Genomic DNA, 22611 nt, shown 5'->3' on the forward strand with positions numbered 1-22611 from the left:
GACATGTCGGATATATTTGTCATCTCAGCAATTTGCCTGTTTGTGTTCCAGAAAAAACACAAGTAGTTTTGTAAGCACCAAAAGTAATCAAGCCTGATTTCCTATAGACTAATTAGTGGAGTTTCTAAAAGATGCAGGTTCCAACTGAAGCTTTTTTGGTTGAGTCCCACAGCATGAGAATCCAGCATGGATTCTTTAGGGACTAATAAGAATGAATGCACAACTGAGCTCTTCTACAGATACAGAGATTTTTTTTGAGACTTTCTCCTCCATCATCCCACCCTGTTTCATCAAACTTCTGAAAAATATCATTATTTTTTAGACTCTCTGAAGCACTGACCCTTCTCTCCCCAAGTCTACTCAGTGAAATTTCCCCATCCTTTTCATTTAATGGTAGTGTTGTACCCATGATGGCTTGAGCACATATGAGAAAAGATTACTTCCACCATCCAAACCTGCCTAATTTTTGTTACTCACAGGAAGTCTTGTGGTTCACTAGTTAATAAGTAATTTGATGTTATTTCTGATCTAGGAATAAGAGAAGATGAGAGGGGGCCTGGGACTTCCATTCCTTGACAAGCCTTGTGTGGGACCCTGTTATTTTCTCCATGTTGTTGTCTGTCAGCTATGTGGCTGCTGATAGAAGCCACTGCTAGTCTGCTTGCTCATAACAGCTACAACCACCAGTCCTCCCCTGTTATACATATGTAGGAATATTTTAATTAATTTTCTATACAAGAATATTTATCAGCTAAAATCAAGAAGTAAATCTATTTTAAAATGAAGCTACCTTAAATATTTACTGCAACTTAGTGACAACTTTAGACAAGAATTTAATTACACAGAGTCAGCATACCATATATATTGTAGGGATGTACCATGGGACTTATTTTAAAGTGTAATTTAGAGTGTAACTTTTAGACTGCTCCTCAATATGAACTTAAATCAAAATATTTCCACTGATGGAGCACATTCTTCAAAACTGATTACAAAAGTAGCCACAGTACTAATGGAGGCTTACTGTAATTTTATGTGTTATGGTATAAATGACTTGCAAGAACACTCTTGGGAAATTGTACTGTAATTTAATATCTTTAAAGCTAAAAACTGCTAGGGAAATATTTTTTCACAGGGACCTACTTTTTCCCCTTAGTGTTACCTAGAAATACATCTTTCTGTAGGACAGTTTTGTATCCCTTGCAATTCACATACTACATCCAGAAAATACATTGAAATGTTGTGCTGTGCTTTGCAGAACCAGCCTCCCCTGAGGAGTGGGCAACAGAGGAGGACTCAGGAGACCAAGCTTTTTCTTCCCTGCTCACTGCTGGCTTTGTGCATTCTGATCTCAATGAGGTTTACAAAGGCCAGTAATGGTTTCCTTGTTCACCCTTACCCTATTTTTTGCTGGCACCACTCATAGTGTTGTGGGGAGAGGGAGGTGTTCTGAAATGTCTGTATTTCAGGGCCTGGCCGTGAAAATGCCACACAAACTTTGCAGCACAGCTGCATCCCACCACAGGGAGATGTGAATTCCCTCTGTGAATACACAGAAACTAGCTGTGTTTAACAGTCTAGCCATACAACTAAATTCTTATTTACACTGACCTTATTTTACTGCAATGAGTTAAGAACTGTTGCTCTGTGTGACAGTACCTTAGGCCTTGCCTACATAAGGCTGCTGTTGAACTGTCTGACAAACTTAGTTCAATAAAAGAGTGGCCGACACCTTTCCCTGACTAAACAATTTCTAGAAGAGAAAGTAGGTAAGTCAGCACAACACTCTTGGGTAGATGAGGAGCTAGGTTTATTCCAGGATGTAACTGCTTAAAGACGCAGACACGAATGAAATGGGCTATGCCAAAACACAACGGGATTTTTTTCACTACCTGATTATCCTATGTGGCAACTTTTTAGTGGACATTATTTGTAGATCTTCATTTAGGTAAAAATAGCTATATTGCAGATTGCTATGGCACCATTCTATTGTAAGGTTATGCCAGGCATATGCTCAAGGATGTTTCTACTTTATAGACAGGCATGCTATCTCCTAACTGCTCCAAAGGCATCTAAAGAAAGATTTATACCCACACAGTGCCGTAACAGCTCCACAGGAACTCTATCCATGAGTAAATAAGGCCCATAACCAAAAACGCTGAGCAGCACCTCAGCTGGTGTAAATTGTCACAGCTTCTCTGTGGAGCTGGGGACACTTTACACAACGTGAGTATTTGTGCCTCTGAATGCACAGAAGGTCGACCTCCAATACATAAAATGTCCTTGCACAGCAGCAACACACGAACTTTCTTTTGAGCTCAGTAGGAAACTTGTGATTTCTCACTCCAGCCCCACAGGTGTGCTTCACCTTTTATTGGTCAAGATGGGTATTTGCAATGGTCCACTGGGTAACAGAGAGATGCCTTTTTAAGTTCCTTTCTAAGGTATATCCTGAATGTGTCTGGAAAAATTTACTTGCAGCTGGAATTGCACTGGGTAAGCCACACAGATTTGCAGTGCTCTTAGATAAATACAGTACTGCATGGCCATCCACTGCTGTGCTGAAGGGGTCCTAAGGCTGGATTAGCCCTGATGGGCTCAGAGGCCAGGAATTTGCAGTAATTAACTTGCACTTAAACAGAATCATACAAATGTATCCAAATCAATTCTGTGATGAAGAAGGCAGGACTAGGCCCTGGCTGCCAAGTGACAACAAGCTGGGCCTGTTGCTGACACACAGACAGCTGTGGGAAAGGAGAAGACAAGACTTTGTGCCACAGAGCCACAGTGGGGGATGGTGGTCACCTTCAGATTTTCTAGACTGCAGAGAAGCCTTGAACTGAGTCAGAGGTCAAAGCTGGCTCAGAACTGTAGAGTTTCCAAAGAAAAACATTTTCTATCACACTCTAAGAAAAATGGATCAGCACAATACATGGGTTACAGGACAAAAAAAGTGAGACAGGGAGATCATGCAGTGACCCCAAGCATTTAATTTAATCTGGTTTCCTCTAGTGGGGGAGTTTTGGTCACCATAAAGGTTGTGGTATGTGGATACATGAGATCTAGATCTGGATCCTTCCATTCATTTTTCTGTAACTCTCACCACTGAAAGCCTTCAGCTCTAGATCTTGTCCAAACCATATCATGGTCCTGACACAAAAAGAGAGTCATTTGCAGAACAGAGGATATATTGGTCTGACCTGAAGTTCATAAAATCAAGGGCAGCCCTGTATGAACTGGAAAATGACTCACTTGTCTGCAGCACATCCAGACTTTTGAGTCAAGGCCTACACAGACTCTAGATCATGATACTAAAGAATGAAACATTTCGTAGCACTGTGTGGCATTATATACTTTCCCTTTGTCAGAGGGAATATTTCTAATAATCTCACTTAATGGTCCACACAGAAGTATTTTATTTCTGTCCTAGGGAGTTTAGTTGTCACACTCCTCCAGCACTCCTTTTAGGTTGGCTGGGGGAACTTTGCAGAATGAAATAAAAACCTATGCAAACAATTCACCCTGCTCTGTAAAACTCACTGAGATAATCTCATTCTAACTCCTACATAGCCTTAGCCATAAAAACTCACCCAATAAAACTTGAAGTTCTGTGTAGCAGTGCTTTCTGAGTAACAAGTGATTGTGTGTACCAAGAACTCCCTACCTAACTTGTAGTGGAAACCTTTCAAAACAGTAGCCAGTGTGTTTCAATGCAAGATAATAGGAGTTGTACAATTTGCAACTCCTGCTTTCAGCTTTGCTCCAGGCTTCAGGGTATTCACCATTTTCTTCATTTTTTCCCTAAATGCAATTATTTCATTTCTCAGTATAGCGATTATTCTACATTCTTAACAACAATGTACTGTAGCACACTGAGCACCTTTTATGCATTACAAACACAAGTACCAGTCACTGCTGTCTACCGTCTCCACAGGCTCCAGGTAACACGGTGGACATTAACTGACTTAACTAGGGCTGTGCCTGGGCATGAGAGAAGAGGTTGTATTAACGGCGCTATGGCCAATATCACAGTTTTTCTCTTCTAGTGCATTAAAGCCTCTGCTTGACTGAGAGAAAGGGAGAGCTGAAAGTTTAGAGGTGAGTTTTAACGGAAGATTTCAGGAAGCAAAAGAAAAAATTGCTCATGGATGACAACAAAAAAATGCTTCCTTATCTATGGAGCAGCACAGCAGAAAGTGCAAAGAGGAAAAAGGGGACAGAGGAAACCTGTAAAAGAGAAGAACGGAAGAAGTAGTCAGCTAAATAGAGTGGAAGATTAATGGCAGCAGAACTTCAAGCAATAGATTTTATGGGGTTTTTTTAATGGCTTGAATTTCTTGTAGCAGGCAGTAGAAAAATCAAGGAAGCTGCTGGCTGGTGGAGACAAGGTGGCATTGGCAAGCCGCATTTTAAATGGAAGGGAGGAAGCAGGGAGATCTTGCCAACATCATCCATCAAGAACAGAGATGATCATAACATTTTTAGCTTGTGTTGATGAAAAAAATCATGATTGCCACCATGATAGGGAAGACAATCAATGGCAGGAGAAGGGGCAGCAAGATGGGAGAAAAGGTGGTCTAGGAGACAGCAAGTGTAACAACTGACAGAGGAGATGAGGATCGAAAAATCAGGAAGAAGTGGTAAATAACTAACCTTAAGAAGTCAAGCCAATACTGAAGTGGCAGCTGGATGTGCAGAAGCAGATGGTTATGAAAGTCCAGACAAGACCATTACTGGCAGAGAAGGAGAGTGACTGGCAGAGAAGGGCAAGCGCACCGAGGATTCTCACATGGATACCTCTGCGAGGCAATGGGGAGACCAAATGGCAAAGGGAGGCACAAAAAAATAAAGGAGCTGTCAGGGAGGAGGCATCTCCAAAGCAAATCGGGAATGAGAAGAAGAGAGGATTACAGAAGCCAAGTGTTGGGAGGGAGAGATCAGGAAAGAGAAGGGCAAAGACTGTCCTCAGATGAAGCCAAATACAGGAGCTGGAGAAGCCTATCCATTAAAAATCAATCAGAGACAGAGAAGCTAGTTAGAAGTGGGAACAAACAGCAGCTTCATAGAATGTGGAGACAAGAGACATGAGGAAATCAGTGGGTTGTTAAAAAGGCAGACTGAATTAAAGGGATTTCATTTTTTCAAGAGCAAGAGCATGCTTGAAGGCAGAGACTCCAGAAAACAGAGTGGTTAAAAATACACAAGAACAGAAGAAGAATCAAAAGATAACAGAAGACAGAGAACTTGCACTGGGCCTGGAAAGACATTATGATCAAGTATAAAGAGAAGGAAGGGAGCTAGGGTTTGGGGAAGACAGTACAAGAGGAAGCTGAAGGTCTTATCTGGGCTTATTCACTCTGTCCTGTAAAAAGAGGACTAGATCCTGGCAGGGGAAAGATGAAGGTTAGCAGAAAACCACATTTTTTTAGTCATAAGCAAACACAGAGGGTTTGAAGCTCCCAGCCCAGTATGAACATCTGTATGAGAGACAATTCAGTCTCTGGAAGAAGTCCTGACCCTATTAAAGTCAATGACAAAACTCCTGTTGCCTTCAACAGAGCCAAAATTTCACCTTGTGTCTATGGCCATTCCACTGAGACTTCCAACATGAATGCCAATTAGTGCCAGTTTCAAAGGTGACATTTGTGACATGGGTACGCGCTCCTCTGGGAGATGAGCTAAGATTATCAAATTGAGTTTGCATAGACCAGTAAAGGTAAGTGTGACATTCCCTGTCCTAACAATCGACTGAGGCAAATAGATACACACACAGAGAAATAGCTGAGATTTTGAATACTTCCAAAGCACGCTAAAAATGGCATCATTATTGATTTAAAGAAAAATAAATAAATAAAAAGGATTAGTAACTCAGCCAGTGTGTGGCAGGTCTAAATGAATCAATTAGTATGTTAAGACATGCATAAAATAATGTTTAATTAAAAAGGGGGGGGGTGACTTTAAAGGGTAAATTGTCTCCTATTTTAAATTGAATGAATACCAAAAAAGAACCTGAGGATAGTGGATTACTGCTTAGAGGCTTTCAGATGCTAGACTTACATGACAGCCACTATTAGCACATTCAGATTAATAGTTCAACAGTAATTGGAATATCAAACAGAACATGTCATTTTGATTTTGTAAAATATGCATCTGAGTATTTTACTTAATACTGGGTTGATCTGAGATGTAAGCAGACTGGATACCGCAGTACTCAAAACAGTTATTTTTTTTTAATTTGCTTTTTAATGTTCCACATGCCTAGATCAAAACCCATGCAATCGCTGTACAATTTAATACACAATATTGATTCAATCTCCTGATAACAGTGAACCCCTCCCACTTTATAAGCTTCTGCAATACACCAATTTTAGAAGTAACTCTACGGTGAATCAGACCTGTGGTTTCCAATACTGCTGTCCCATTTATGAGTGTAAATCTGGGCTAATCCAGTGCAGATAGATAGTGTCACTGTTGTGTTCTGCCTGAGTTTTATGTAGATCAGAATCTCTGCTAATGTGACTGATTCCAATTCTTCACTCTGCTCTATTATTTTCATATAAACATTTAATCTACACTGTTCAGACCAGTATAATAATGGCTTAAAGGAGTAAGGGAAAACCACAATAATATACAAACTACAATAATATATGCTGGGTAGCAGGTAAGCCACATTTAAGCCCCTAAGAGATTCCTGCTTCAAGGCAAATCTGTATCTCATTCTAAGCCAGGTTCTGAATAAATACATGATCATATCAGGAAGTCACAACATCGCTTATCATATGCGCATGTACAGACGCAGACATTGCCTCTGAGCAGCTGACGGTATGCTCAGAGGAGACCAAGGCTGGCATAGCAGAAGGGTTACAAATCCAGCCTAAAAGTGCACTGGCAGCTCTACATGTGGAAGCTTGCACATCACCTGCTCACATTGTACCTACCCCTAGGAAATGCACTAAATCTTTGCATGTTAGACATGCCAAAATCATCAACAGCTTTAAAAGAGAGAAAGAAATACATAGATTGTTTTTTAACTGTTCCCATTATGTATGATAAAAGAAAAAGTAGAATGAATAATACAGCGTAAACTCACTGCTCTTCTGCCACTGTGTGGAATAAGGCTTGCTCAACACCTCAGTACCTTTGAAGCGTGAGCCTGTTAGATGAGCAATCCCAACTGAAACAAAATGAGCAGTCAGGCTTTCTCAACTTGTATCACACTGCCCAGATTGGCTCTGCTTTTGCTCAGCGTGAGCTCTCCCCTGATTTCAACCACAGTCTTGTGCAAAGATCACAGGTACAATACAATTGATTGGTTTGATATCATAGCCGTGTCAAAGACAAAGGGCACAATCCCAACATGCTGAATGTGAGCTACCCCAATGCCTGAAGTCAGGCTCTGAATGACAGACCAACAGTGGAGGCAGAAAGCTGAGAAACTTATAAGCTGTGGACTAGACAGGTTTTTTCTTATGCAGACACTGACTTGTCCATTTCAGAAGAGGGGTGGAGGAGGGGTGCTGTGTGTGTATGTGTCAAGTGAGGAGGAGATAGGTTTAATTAATCTTAAATGCCTTTGCAATTCAAGAATTGTAGCCCTGGATCAGTTCCTGTACTAACATGATTAGCAAATATTGACTTTTGAGTACAATAATAATGTGTCATCTGAAACCCTTGATAAGTAACTTAAGTACTTCCTTAGCTTGCATTTTATTAAATTAGATGAGGTACGGTTGAGACACATTACACAAAGCCATTGAAATGAGAAATCAGACCTAAAGATTTTAGCATTGATTAAGGAAAGTCAAGAGTTACAATAAAGATGAAACTCTGTGGCCCATATTCTGATCTCCATCCATCGCTGTATGGATTGCCTCACTCTAAGATTTATACTGATGCTAGTGAGCTATTCAAAATTTGTTTCAGTATTTACTAACATGGATGTGTTTTCTTCACAGTTCTTTGGCGTGGGGTGAAGTCACTTTTTTCCATTTTTGCAATACCATAATTCTTATAGTTGTAACGAGGGTAAACATTTGCTATTTGTGATTTTTTGACATGCAATCCATCATTTGATTATGTATGATGACCATATAATGTCAGTTTTATGGAAGGTTAACTGGCATAGGTTTTGAGCTTTTGAAGTTAATATAAGGGAGAAAAAGAAAGGCGTCACACTTGTGTGCCTGTGAATATGGTAAGTATAACATACTCAAGTCTGTTCATAAGGTTTAGTTTAAAAATGTGTACAGCAACTCAACCAAGAAAAGAGTTAAAAGATGTGATACTCCTCAGATGCAACCTGACAAATCTTACTTTATTGATTAGTTTTCAAAGGCAGTGCAGTGAGAGCACTACACTTACAATAGACCTCGGGGAGGAGGGGGGGGGGAGAAAAAGCTCCAAATGTCATCAAAGCAAATGGTCTGTGAATGTTGCTTCAAAGCTAGTCATTAGTTGCCAGGGTATTTTGCCACAAAGCTTGTAAAGAGGTTTTCCTGGAGGGGAAGGTATGACAAAATGCACTTCTTGGCAAGACGACTTCTGCTTAAATAGCAGGACACATTAATTCTTGCTTGATACATAAAATTAATTAGAGGATTAACATCCTTTATGAAATTTTGCCAGAGATTTTTTCCTTTTTACCAGGAATAGACCCCAGGCCTTTTCTGTACTCTAATGAAATTGCAAATTGACTTGTGTTCAAATGATGCTTGACTAAAATGAATAATTAAAAATGTATTGCTAACAATGAGATGGGTCAGCTGATCTTTTCAAGGATTAATTAGTTTCAAGAACCATCTTTCTTATGTAACACAGCAAAGGCCAATGCCAGCACACCTTTTTTTCATGCAGTAGTTCCCCTTGAAGTCAGTAGACCCATTCTACTCCCAATTATCCAAGGTTTTATTCCAGATTCAATCTGTTTAGAGTGGGTTTCCCTCTATGGCAATTCAGAGAGGAGCTACGCCTGAAGAAGTTGAGCTGTTATTCTATCTGTAATTCAGCGAGCCCAATTCCTCTCTTTATTAGGGTCTGATCCAAAACCAAGCTGAACTGGTGTGAGTCTCCTGTTTGTCTTCATTAGGCTTTGCGTCAAGGCCAGAAAAGTGCATTACTGTAAAACCCAAATACTCCTACAGAGATGAACAATGGAACATCAGTGTAAGAAAGACCTCTGTGACTGCGAAATGAATCAGGATTAAATTTTCCATAGGTCAACAAGTGGATAAATGGAGAAAAGCTAAGACTAAAAGGAATAAGGAAGCCTGTGTGTGTATGTGTGCATGCTTGTCCATGAAACATGTTGGGATTTGCTACTCTCCAACATGAATAAGGAGGTTCAGGATCTAGGAAAAATGACTCAACATAAATTTTTCAGAAGCAGGTCAGGAATCTAATTCTCAGATTTTTGAAAAGTTTAAAGTATTTAATTTCCAAAAGCAGCTATGCGCAGTTACTTAGTTTCCATTTTCCCAGGCGGCTTGAAAAATCCCCCTGAATGCCTATCCGTTTCTTTACATGTCTTTGAAAATGGGCTTCAAGTCCCCAAAAGTGACTTGCATACCGTGGCATCTAACTCTGGCTGAATGCCACACAAAGCAACATTTGGAGGTTAAGAGCAAAAAGCTGGAAAAACTGCCCTACTGCTATGATTCTCTCCCTTTCAGTGTTTGAGTTAGTTCATTTAGGGTTGATGTGGGTATATTTGCAGAGTGCTGTCCTATGCTGTGTAGAAATTTTCTCAGATACTTTGAAAACTTAACCTTTAGCTTCACGTAAGGTGAGATTTATGGAGGCATGAAGGTGCAAAGGGAGCTGGTGATTAGAGTCGAGGACCCAACTGGTAACTTGCTGCTGAAAATCTCTTTCATTGATCTTTCACTTTTAAAATATGAAATGTCTGAGTTACTTCCCTAGTGTGTGCAAATAAGCGTGTTTCACTTTTAAAATTCCTTAATCACCTCATGTGTTTGTAAAAGGTCCCTTTCTGCAATAAGAATTTTAAAAAAGAAAACCTAACATTCAATTTCAGTGTTTTCTCAAAACACTTTCTAATTCTCAAAATGCTTATGTCTACTTGCATGTTTCTGAGTTCCTGTCTCCGATGGATTTTTCAGATGTGTTTTATGTTGTGTTATGATGTTTCTAATTTGGGTGATGAAAGGTTAAAAGATACGCCTGTATGAAATTACCCAGTGGCTCTTGTGAACTAACATCATATCTTATTGAGTATGATTGTCATTTGCTTTGGCTACAGCAAGGCTTTTAGATACAGGAGGACTAAGTTGGGATCCCCAGAGCCTACTGTAGAACTTGAAGGGGGGCAAAAAGACATAGTTTCCTTGCCTAAGACTTGCTAGCCATGTGTAAAGAGACGATGCTCTGGAAAATCTTGGTTTTCTTTGGCTGCCCTTTAGTCAGATCTTCTCACTGCTGGCATTGTGCAGAGTCAGCTTAAAAGGTGTATTTAGCATTGAGGGATTTGGTAAATACTGCTTTACTGTACTTCGTACTCCCTACAGGGCATTCTGAAGAGATGAATAATAAGTGTGAACAGGAAGAGCAAGTTTCCAGTCCTGTCAAATTAATTAGAGCAGTGTAGAATGAAGTGAGGTTTGCTGTTAGGTAGGTTGAAAACAGGCAAAGGGAATCACTCAGGCATATACAAAAATGTTACCCCACTTCTATTATTATTGTTTTCTTTTGAATCAGATATAAAATGTAGCTATCTTTTGTTATCCACAACAAAACCTCTCCCAAATACTGGGCATATAAATAAAATAAGCTGGATATGGAGAGCTATTCCCCTGCTGTGGCAAAAGCAAAACTTGCCAAGTGATGACTCTGTCCTTATAGCTGCTGTTTGAGAAGTGTTTCCTTACAGTTTTAAGGGAATTGGCAACATCCAAACTCAATGTCATTTAATTCCATGAAGACATTTTAGACCTTGACTCAGCTCCCAGATGTAAAACAGTCCCTCTGATTTGCCAGCTGCCTGCTTCGTAATTTTCTGAGACTTGCATTTTTCCTTGTAGCAGCCCAAAAAAAGCCATTCTTGGTGTCATACTTGGGCTCTACCTTGTGTCTTTTCCTAAGTCTTTTCAGACAGCCATCAACATAGGAGGTAAAAAAGGGTCTGATCCAAATTCTGCTTGAGTCAGTGGAAAAGATTCCTGCTGAATGAAGTGAGGGCTGGATAAGATCAGTAGACCCTATTTTTTCATTCCCTGCCCGGAAAGGAGTAATCTCTGTTGTGAATTTCCAAGCTCTGGTATGAAGTGACTCAAACTCTGAGGCTACTGCTTCTCCTGAAAACTACTCCCCAGACTAAACAGATCATCTGATAAGAAAATTATTCCCCCCTTTGTCACAACCCATCTTCTTTACGTCGTTCCCTTGGAAAACCTTGATTTTTATTCTCCCTCAGTTGTGTTTTCACATTTCAAGTGGTAAATAAACATGTAACATATTCCTCCTGCACTTTGCGTTTATACATACTTAGGTGCTTTCATACTTTCTTCTAACTAAGCCCTTCCAATTTTTTGAGCATTTTATTACTCTTCTGTGACTTCATTCCAATACATAAACCTTTCTCTCACTTGCCTACATATGGTGTCTAGAGATGTGAACTGCTTTACCACAGTATACTACAGCATCTATCCCCACAGACAAGAACATTTGGGTGGGATTCATTTGATCCTTGGCATTAGTCCCCATAGACTACCTTTCAGCTGATAGGGGAAAAAAAAAGACAGTTCCAGGGCCTAATTTACGTCATCCTAAAGCAGAGGTTTAAAACAGGTCAGACTGTGTCCTAAAGTGCCTGTTTCTCTACTGGGAGACTTATAAGGGAGTCTAGAAGGACTGGTGTGGCTGTGAAGACATCTCCCATCACATGATGTGAGTCACGCCTTGGGAAATGCGCAACTGGAAACATTGTTCAGAGTGGCTTTGAAAGGGAACAAATGTCATGTCTAACAAAATAAAGCTGTTCTGAAAAACTTATTCCACTAACTCCTTACCCAGGGAGGCTAACAAAAATTAAGCATTTTTATAACCTTGGGAGCTCCCGCTTTGATGTTTTTAGAATGGAAAGTTGTGTTTGTTGCAGCTGTTTGTGTTGAAAAGCATTACAATGAAGATGCACCAGATTTCTAAAATGAATTAACAAAAAATTATGCTGAAACATGAATGAAATGTTTCAGTGTTCCCTGCATCCCATTTGCAGTTTAGCCTTAGGTTTCTGTTTCTGATTTTGGTTGATGAAGAATTTCAAACTTCTTATGCTCAGCCTGCTTCAGGACAAAATCACACTTTAAATTTGGGATTTCCAGCTAAATTGAGATAAGAGAGTTAGCTCCTGCTCCATTCTGTTCTTCATACACAGCCCTCCTCAATCTGTATTTTTGTTTCTCTCTTTTACTCTTAACAGAATACGGGAATACTCACTTCCAATTTTGCTCCACTTATCCTCTTTTTCTGAAGCTGCAATTTAGATGTCACTGTTGGCCTCTGATAAGCACAGCTTGTTCTCCAGCTATCCATGTGCTGTACTTGACTGTGAGGGTGTCGGGAGGAACACAGGAGGTCAGGGAGAAAATCTCATCCTTGCACTTTTTGGTCCAAAATTCATCTCATGTGAATCAGCGCTGCTCAGCTGACTATTGCTTTGTGCCTCTGAAGAGCTCCATTCTCACCATGGTATGTGCCTGTGCCATATAAAGCCAAGAAGAAGGCATATCACTGAATGCTCTCTCCTTCTTAGGGTGGGTGCAGTGGCATGGGAGTCAAAAATGTCAGCTCATTGAAAGAAAATGTGATGAAGAGTGCTTCAAAAACTGTGGCATTCCTGCAAGCAGGCTATTACCAATGATTTCCTTTCAGCTCCCTAACTTCAATTTTTGGCAACTGCTTTAGAGCAGCCAATGAACTCCTACTCTAGGATGTACAGAGGGAAGATGGTCCACAAAGGGAATAGTTTCGGCACTGGGGACAATAAGAGGTCTGAGGCCTGAGACTTAGAGGCAGACACTCCCTTCTCTTTTTGAGAGAATTTCAAAATGCTTTGTTTTTCATTCCAAATTGGAAAAACCCAGACATTTTACAATTGCAAAACCCTCCATAAAAACTGAATGATCTTTCTCCCCACAGCTCCATCTGAAACAGATGGAAATTTCTTTATTGAAGTGACCATTTAATTAAAAATATGTGGTACCAAATTAATACCATTTCAGCAGGTATTGGGAAGACAAGCGAAGATTGTACAACCTTCTCCAGGTGTCTAAGACAAGTATCTATTGCTTTTTAAGATGTCTGGCAGCTGGTAAGTAATTTAAACGATGCTTGTCAGATCCCAAATAGAAGAAATTAATGAACACAAAAGAGCAAGATTTCAATTAAAGTTCATCATGTAAAACAGGCCTCATGCTTTCCCTGACCACAGAGATTAGGTTTTGTGTCTGGAATTGCATTTCATAAACCTCCTCCCTCGACATGGAACATCTGCTCCCTTTAGGACTATTGTTTTACACCCATAAATAAAACATAAAATTACATTTTTGTCACTCTTCAGGCCAGATCTTCAGCTGGCATAAATCAATGGCAAGCAGTCAACCTCAGCAGAGCTCTGCTGACTTAAACCAAATGAGGATCTGGCCCTTGATGCTTTGGTGCTGAAGAAAATAATGGGTCTGGGCAGAGTGTGTGGGACATTGTTTATCAGAGAATTGTGTGAAACTACGTGGAGCAAGTAACCATAAAGCATGATTGATCTCTCCAGCATATTTTAACACTTTTTTTCAGTGTTTACTGAAACCTTTTAGGTAGTGCAGTCTTCTCAGATATCATTTTATGTTTGAAAAGCTTTCTAATTCATAATGAAAAGTTACGCGTCACTCCAATGAACCTCTAGCTTCAATTACTTGCTGTGCAAATGGTTGGCCTGCATTTTGACCGATGTTTATGGTGCTTGGCAATTTTTCAGTAGCTACTTTACCCTGATATGATTAATTTCTTGCATAATATGAGGTTTTGCATGTGTGGAGCTGAAATAATCCTACTAGGCAGAAGAGAAATAAAAGAGCTTGTGTGTTTCAGCTTTAAAAACATGTGAAACATAACATCACAATTTTAAGCGTGCCAATGATAATACAAGTTAGCCATGGATGAAGACGACCACAAGAGACATGAAGTTCCTGATGGGATTCAGCAGCATGAAAGTCATTACTTGGCTAGTAAGGTCAGCACACTAGATCATAGCTGGGCAGGCCCTGAAGCAGGGAAGCAAGAGTCAGGCCTGGAGCTCATTGTATGTGACTGCAGCAGTAGAAGTAAGAACAACTACCGGTACTTGTTTGCTTTCTTGAATGCCAAATCCTTCTCTACAATGCTAGTCTCCCTTTGCACCAGAAGTGTTAACATGTATTAACTACCCCGAAGTAAATTGAGGTAAACCTTGAACAAACAAATCTCAATTTAAAAATATCTTTAGCTTTAAGCACCTGAGAAATCTCACTGGTGTCATGCTGGAAAGCTAGGTTTGTGCTTTAGCTTCTTTAGCTGGATCACACTACAGTAGGTGACTAGATAAGCAACATTTGGATCTACGCAACCCTAAAAAGACAAATATTGCTAACAGCTTTTTTTTGAAAATATTTGAGAAGAAATACCTAACCCCTGTTGAATTCTGAAGCAGAAAGACATTTCCACGGGACCTGGCACCCAGTTCTCTTTGGGCTCTGTAAAATGAGCAATATGGAGCATTATCACCCAAGCTGTCTGCCTGTTTCTGCCATATCAATAGATATATCTGCTCTGTTTCAGTTCATCATTTAGTGTCTTAATGCAAGCACATCCTCTTCACTGATTTAAGCTAGAATATTGTTCTGTAAACTCAAGAGGCTCTTAAGTGGGCATGTGATCCCACATGCTGATTCATGGGGAAAGTTATCCTCAGCAGAAGTTGCGAAGCAGATCGCAGGAGGTGGTAACCTCTTAAACCACCTTCGAAAGAAGCCCTTAGGTGCTTTCAAAATCCCAACCTCCGTATTTTTACTTAATACAATCACACACTTGTCCCCTTAATAGAAAGTACGTCTACATTGCAAATTCTACTATAGTGAAGAGGTACTCAGACTAGCTATAAATGAGCTAGCCATAAATGAGCCTGCTTTCTGGCAGGATAAATTACCCCATATGGAGCTAACACTGCCAAAAAGCAGGGTAAATTAGTCCTCTTGGTGTTCTCTACTGTCTCATCTTGACTGCGTCCAGTACCCACAATGGTTCATTTACAGCTAGCTTGGGCATTTCTACATTGTCATGTGGACATACTCAGAGCAATATTGTTATTATTGTTGCAACATCTACAAGAGCACAGGAACTGAGCCTAATGGGGCTTAGTTACCTTTTACCTTTGCCTTTTAGCTCAGTGCAGAGGGGCCAAGTCAGAGGTGATAGCACTGCAGCATGACCTGAATGCAGCAGTTATTTCTGCTTACATGAAGGTACACAAATTAGATGGTCATCTTGGGTGATGATGAATACTGAGTCATCTGGAACCCAAGAAACTACTTTATGGCCACAAACGTATGCTACAGAGAAGCATTTGATGCTGAAACTTTTGTGAGATTTTTGCTTTTTAACTTTGTTAAGCCAGCCTTTTGTAACACTTTTTGTTTAAAATAAAGTAAACATGTGGGATTAGTTGACTACCCTGAGTAACTCAGCCAGTATGGTCCTTCAAGTTCTAAAGAGACCAAATCAGCAGCATTACTTAGATTTTAACATTCTTTTTTTAATATCTAAAGGCTACGTTTTCATGGATCTCAAACACTTTGAATGGTTTTCAATGAAAAAATGCATTAAAAAAACTTAAGAAACATGTTAGAAAATTACCTGAATTAGCTGAATTCAAAATGGGTCCTGGGTATCTGAAGCAACATCTAGCCCTGAAATCTGAAGCAACGTGGAACTTCACAAGGCACCTACATGGACAAAAGAAACGGAAAATTGAGCAAAGATCGATCTATACTTGAAACTTTCAGATACATTGATAGATAGGAAACGGCTCAGTATAGATACACATCCACTGCCAGGGAAGTGCTTAAGGCAGGATGGCTTACTTCAGTTAGGTACTTCAGAAGTAACATAAGCTATGCTAATAAAAGCTGCACTAGTATATCTGCATCTGACAATTAGCACTTACACCGGCACAGCTATCTGGCAAAAAAATCACATCTCATTTAATGCACACATGCCAGCAAGACCTCTAACACCAACTCCAAATATATCATGTTAACAGAATTCTGTAAGTTTCAGAAATTAATTTCATCCAATAGCGCTTAATTTTAGAACCAGATAGTACGACACATGAAAACACACTTCAAATTGATGGCTGACTTATGTGATCTTCCTCAGTACCATGAAGAGTGAAGAAGACAACTTTAAAATGCCCCAGTGCTATCCAGTTTCCCACTCAGTGTTCTGCCTTGCCTAGACTTTGCAGCAAAATGTGATAGAGCAATCAGCATGTGATGAAATCTCCTTGAAAATGTGAATGCAGCCCTTTCTTGTTCCATATTTACTTATAGATCAGTATACCCCTGAAGAACTATAAGCAGCTGAGAGCAAAAAATAAAGAGACCTCTGAAAAGTTTTATGTCCTCCAAACTATAAATGTCAGGTGGCAATACTAGGCAGTTTATTTTTCTGTAGAAATATATAATTTTTTTTTCCATGAAAACATTTTCTCTGAAAAAAAAAAAAAAGCTAGCTCGTCACTGGCAATTTCATGAAATACATATATAAATTTGCAGCAGTACAGATGAATGCCTTTACTAAGTTGAGTTGACAATATTTTTTTTTCTCCTGCCCCAAAGAAAATAATGTGTATATTAAAAAGTGCTCATTTTTAGTTTTTGGTATTTTGGATTCTTTTTCAGATAGTGGAGGGGTAATGAAAAGGACCAGCCAGAAGTAATGCGCCCAGAGATCTGTATAAAAATCCAGGTAAGGCAAAATTATTGGTATAGCAGCAAAGAACCACAATGGGTTGGGTAACTTCAGGAACAGCATTTGCCAGACCAAGCATTACAGTTTTACTGAGCTAAGGGCCAGTGCGTGATGTGAAGCAATGGAGTTGAGCACGTGCGCATGGCTGGGGGGCAAGGGCACACACAACATTTTCTGAAGGTGGGATTCCTCACTACTGTGCTTTCCCTCCACAATTAAGGGTTGAAACGAGCCACTGGAATCTACTGTATATCCTGGGGAAATGAACGCCCTGGCTGCCTTCCAACTCATATTTCTCTCTTTCTACAGCAAACAAACAATAGGCCAAGTAGGATGTTGTATGTTGCCCTGAAAAAAAAAAAAAAAGTGAAGTATTGATAAACTGAGATTAATTTTTACAAAAATGTTTATATCAAGTGCATATGCTTTGCCTCTTGGCCATTATGGAAATGTCAGGGGTTTAATTGGCAGCTGTGAATAGCAGCACCTGCAAACAGCTCAGGGCTTGTTCCTGTGGTCTGGCAACATTCTTACTTTATGCTTTAAATAAAGGCTTACTCACTGAGACAGAAATAACTGACAGTAGATGATTGATGATTGCCCATCACGCAATGGCTGACATCTACCATTCACTGAATCCATTTACAATTTCACTTCCAGATTTCATTAACAGGGCCATGACATCTAGGAACGGGATTGATAGAGATGGCAGCTCAGTTACAGAGTTCAGCTGATGCTGAGCGTATGTTAAGCATGGAAAACAGATTACTATGAGCTCCAATCTATCTCATGTGGTATGTTTTGGAAACCCTATCTGTTTACTCCAGGTAACCTTTTATAGTTGTATTTATCCTGCCTAGTTTCAAAACAGATAGCAATTTTCCATAGTGGAGAATTTATAGTGCCATTTGCAATGTGTGTTTATAAAATACTTCTGTGAAATATTAAGACAAGATTTTGGCATTCTAAAGGTTCCTTTTTGCTTAAGAAAGGAACAAAAAATGTGAGCATATAAAACCCGTGATTTCCCTCATCACAAATATCCTCTTCTGAGCGTAACAAATGGCTCACTCCCCACTGCACACCTGCATAGGTCTCAAACCCCAGTGGCCGAGGAGCTCAGAGGCAAATGAAGAAGTTTCCAGCCAGAGGGGCCGGTCCCACTTTGCTCAGAACTCCTGCTGACCTCTGCCTGAGATGGGACACAGTGTCCTGCAAATCCTTGTTTCTATCTCGAGCTCATTGGGTTTGGCACAGGCTGTCCTTCAGGAAGGCTGAGGCTCAAAATGCAATTTTCCATTTTCATTAAGAAGCTGGGCCAGATATCAGATCTGATGTTAGTTTTCAAACCCCAGAAAGTCTGGAGCTACTCAGACACAGGATTTCAAGTCAGCTCGCTGTTAGGGTGAGGGACACATCTAAAATTCAGAGCCCCCTTCAGATTGAGGGCTTAGGCTTGGACACCTTTCCTTTGGTATTTGTGTGGACATCAGTACAGGAGCAGCAGAAAGTGGTGATATTCACCCTAAGCAGCTCTTGACTCTTTAAAGAGTACCAAGAAATCTGAAGGGCCACCCTTGAAATAAAATTATATTCTGTAAAAGTAAACAGTCACAGCCTAGAAAACACTCATAACCACCTATTCTTTGCAAATAAACTGTCTTAACTTGGCCTTAAGGGAGGAGAGTAAGAAATAAGCAGGATAGAAACCAGGTATAACATCTCATCCAAGCAAGGAATAGTGTCACTTAATGGGTTGATGCAACTGTTCTGTACAGCTCAGCAGCTGAAGAAGTGCATGATGTGCAACAGCTCTTTTCCATTATCAGATCTTGCTTTTGCTTTTGTAGCTCAGTTTGTAAATTTTCAGTGCCTTCTCACAGAGCCCTCTCTAGGAATGCACCTCTCTTGGGCAGGTGCTGGAGCAAAGTCTGAAAGCAGGTGGACAACCAGGGCTCTCAGGGCAGCTGCCAAAAGCTTCAAGGAGACAGTCTTAATTTTCACATCAGTCCAAGACCTTAATTTTTACATCAGCCCAGCTTTCAAAACCCTGTGAACATACAGCAGATGCTTTTCAACTGCTCTACCCTTTTTTTCCTTCTTGAAGTCGGTGTAGCTTCACCCTCTCCTACTTTGCCATCAGAAGGGTCTTCTTTAAACCCAAATCTGTGCAGTTTCAGCACAAGCCAAAATTTCAGCACGAGCCAAAAGATCGTGCAGTGGAAACTGGTGTTAATGCAGCTCTTTAGCAGGTGCAGAGATAGCCAGTTTCCAGACTGACACTTGTAATGGCTTTCCAGAAACAGCTCTGTTCCATCTCAGACTTGCTGAGCCAAATCCATTCCTTCCATATTTGAACCAACTTTGTACATTTAAGCCACTACTTCAATCTCTGTACATAATTGCACACAGTCTTTCTTGTAAAAAATTCAGTGGTTCTTCCCTTTATTATGATAATTTAAGACAATTAAAGGGGATCACGCACAAACTCTAGAATTAACATTGTGCAAACATTTATACAGAAGCTAAAGCTAAGACTTTTCCCCCTTTCTAGGTGAAATGTGGAAGATTCATTCCAGAAAAAAAAAAATACATTGTCCAGTTTAACTAAAGACAGCATGAAAAGTCTTCCTTTCTACCTCATTTAAAAAAACTGTGATGCCCTTTGTGAAGAAAACACCCTTCTTCTCTGTGTAGCTTCTTTTATGTGTGCCATCACTGATGGTAATAGATGACAGTACAGAGGTTTTCCAAGAAATTCCCCTAAAGTTGCAAAAAGTACCTTTCTGTAATATGGTTAAATTCAATGATGCAAAAAGGATTTTTAAAACTTGTCAAAGATACGTGAAAAATGCAGCAACTGTAACAGAAACAGCTATGCTCTGCTTTGGAAATGAGGACCCGTATGCACGAGTTTAAACAGGGCTTTAAAGAGCTAACTTTAGGCACCCCTTTTTTATTCCTGCTTCTGTAATTCTGATTTGGCTGAATGGATCTGCACTGAATTTTTTGCTGTCTAGCATACAGCTGGAGATAGTGGAATATTTTTTGCTATTGTTTGTAAATATCCCGTAAAAAGCACACTAAGGAGCTACTTCAGCCTGGCATGCAGGTGGGTGGTCAATGCCACCTCCCCACAGCAAAGCCTGGAAGCAGCACTTTAAAGAAAAGCATGTGCCCTGGTGCTCTGTTGAGCAAGGGCCTGAAAATATGACAGATGCACCCCAAAGTCAGGAAGAATAGGAGTCCACTCCAATTGTAGATGTTCAAGTGCAGTCATCCAGCTCTAAGCTAGTCATCAGGGCTCTCTAGCAAGTAGACAGAAATAAGTACTCCCAGGCTGTGAATCATCTCTTGCTATGGTAGGCATCTGAAACAGGTCAAATCAGTCATGACCTCCAAGTGCCCATTTCCTACCACTGACTAGATGAAACATTCAAACGACTGGCTTAGACATAGGCATCTACTTCACTGCCATCTAAAATGACACGAGACGCATCCCATCCATAATAAAACAAAATCTCTAGTGAAACCTTACTCTTGCCCCAAAAGTGGAGAAGTTACAAGTCTACAGATTATTGTTTTTTCATATTTTAACTCTTGCATGATCCTCCTTCATCAGTTTTCAGGCAGGAAAGAGATGAAACAGGAGAGTCAATACATTAAATAGTATTGGGAGGATGTCTGCTTCTGTCTTGTAGTTATGTGTAGCCTGGGAATGCTGCAGTGTGGCTTGTAAAGACAGCAAGGTATGCCCAGCAAGAAAAAGCTCAGCTTCTGGGTACAGTGAAGTACTGTCCCAGAGCTTTGCCATTCAACAGGACACAGGCTGCCTTCAACGTGGTTCGAAGCTTTGAGGCAGACCAGCAATGAAGGCAGTTAGAGCTAACCTGCTGGCTTGGCACTGAGGCAGAGCAGGGAGCACACACTGCCTCTCTGCTACTGATGGAGCTCCTGAGTACAATAATCTCCAGGACATGAGTGATGAAGAACAGCTTGGGATAGTAATATTTGCTACTAGCCTAGCTAGTTCCCTGAGAAAACATCTTAGTGGACTCTTAGGTATTTTGGTTCTTTGTGACTCTGGTGTATTCTTGTCCCCAAATGTCCCTTACAACCCTAGGATAACAGGGGAAGAGACAGATGCCTCCACCAGCACATGCCAAGGACTCCACTTACACCCTTAATTATTGCCTACTTTGACTTGCACTGCAGAGCCATCAACTTTCCTGTACTGAATATATGCTAGCCAGAGGAGATTTCTGTGCTTAAAATTAAGTGCCTAAATCCATGCATGTGAATTTGGGACAAACATACTCCCAGGGCTACTTCTGAAGGTAAAACCTTCAATGATTTTGATACACTCAGATCCTGCAAAAATGGGCACCATGGGGAAGTCTATTAGAAAAAAAAAAAAAAGAAAAAAGCCAAAACTTATTTTACACCAAGATGAATGATATGTAATAAATTAAAGCTGTACTCAATGACAAGCATGCAAAACAAACTGCTTTTTTGGCTATACACCATCCATCTGGTGCTCTCCATTAGGCAGGGATTCTGTGTAAAAGTGGTATATGTTTAGGTAATAAAAGATCAAATCAAAATGCGTACGTGGAAGGGAGAGGGGTAAAGGGGAGACCTGCCACACTCACTGTCACTTTTTGGTTTCTGAACTCTTTGTTCTGCAATCAGTACACTCCTGCAGCATAATGGGGAATCTGGCACGAAGCTCTATGCAATACGTTTCTTTATGATTACCTAGCAAAATATAAATGCTGTGTTCCCAGAGCCAAAGAGCACCTATAGTTTCCACTGAAGTCAATAGAAGATTTGGATATTACTTTGAATCCCTGACAGTAGGCTTTTTTAAAATGTTCCATTTTAATTATTTCAAAACTTTAAGAGCTAACTGAAAACAGTCTAAAACGATGTAAAATAAAAGGCACTGTAAGCTGGTGAAAAAAAAGTATTCATCAATATTGGCTAAGGTGCTACTTTTCAGACAGTGTCTCCAGTTGCCTCAAGAGTTCTAAGTGGCAATTACAATTGTTTTCAACTCTGTCCCTTATTTTCCTTTAAATAACGATGCATCCATATATAATATAACAAAACACGACAAGATCCAAGGTAACCCTGCAGAAATAAAAATGTGCTTTGGATCAGATCCTTGTTATTATATGGATGGTGAACATTTGATCTGTATTTATTGCACTTGGACTGAAGTGTGCAGACGAGTAAGTGTCCTCAGTTGGGCAGTTAGCAGATCTTTATTTATAATTTATAAATAAAGACTATGTTCCCATGAACAATGGCTCAGTGCAGCCTACTAACCATCACCCTTGTGTCACTCCACTCAAATAACCCTCCTTCCTTTTCTGCATGGCTGTGGTTGAATTCTTAACAGGGTTACCCTGTCTCATATCTCAGAGGCACATGGTGTGGCACTCAATTGTTATTTTGAAATGAAGGAGAAAATTGTTTTCACAGACACCAGAAAATATCAGAGATATATCAACTCTCTTTGGGATGTCCCAGGAAAAAACCCAGCTCCTCTAAGTGAGGGGGGGGGACACGACGACGAAAGCAGAAAAATTTGTATTT

General features: G+C 40.1%; 1 protein-coding gene and 1 long non-coding RNA gene across 5 annotated transcripts in view; one reads left to right on the forward strand and one right to left on the reverse strand.

Annotated features, from left to right (window-relative positions):
• LOC138686115 (uncharacterized) overlaps positions 1 to 15985 on the reverse strand; it is a 29348-nt gene extending 13363 nt beyond the window's left edge. The window contains exon 1 of the long non-coding RNA XR_011325457.1: positions 15895 to 15985. This is a non-coding gene — a long non-coding RNA (uncharacterized lncRNA). The remainder of the gene's footprint in view (positions 1 to 15894) is intronic.
• The window catches only part of ETAA1 (ETAA1 activator of ATR kinase), a 55124-nt gene that overhangs the window by 15610 nt on the left and 16903 nt on the right, over positions 1 to 22611 (forward strand). For 2 of the 4 annotated variants that reach the window (XR_011325456.1, XR_011325450.1), the window contains 2 exons: positions 16941 to 17007; positions 17671 to 17837. The gene's annotated coding sequence lies outside the window, so the exon portion shown is untranslated. The remainder of the gene's footprint in view (positions 1 to 16940; positions 17008 to 17670; positions 17838 to 22611) is intronic. The other 2 variants (XR_011325452.1, XR_011325453.1) reach the window with 1 other exon arrangement.

Source organism: Haliaeetus albicilla, chromosome 7, assembly GCF_947461875.1.
Source record: "Haliaeetus albicilla chromosome 7, bHalAlb1.1, whole genome shotgun sequence".
In the NCBI taxonomy this organism is placed as follows: domain Eukaryota; kingdom Metazoa; phylum Chordata; class Aves; order Accipitriformes; family Accipitridae; genus Haliaeetus; species Haliaeetus albicilla.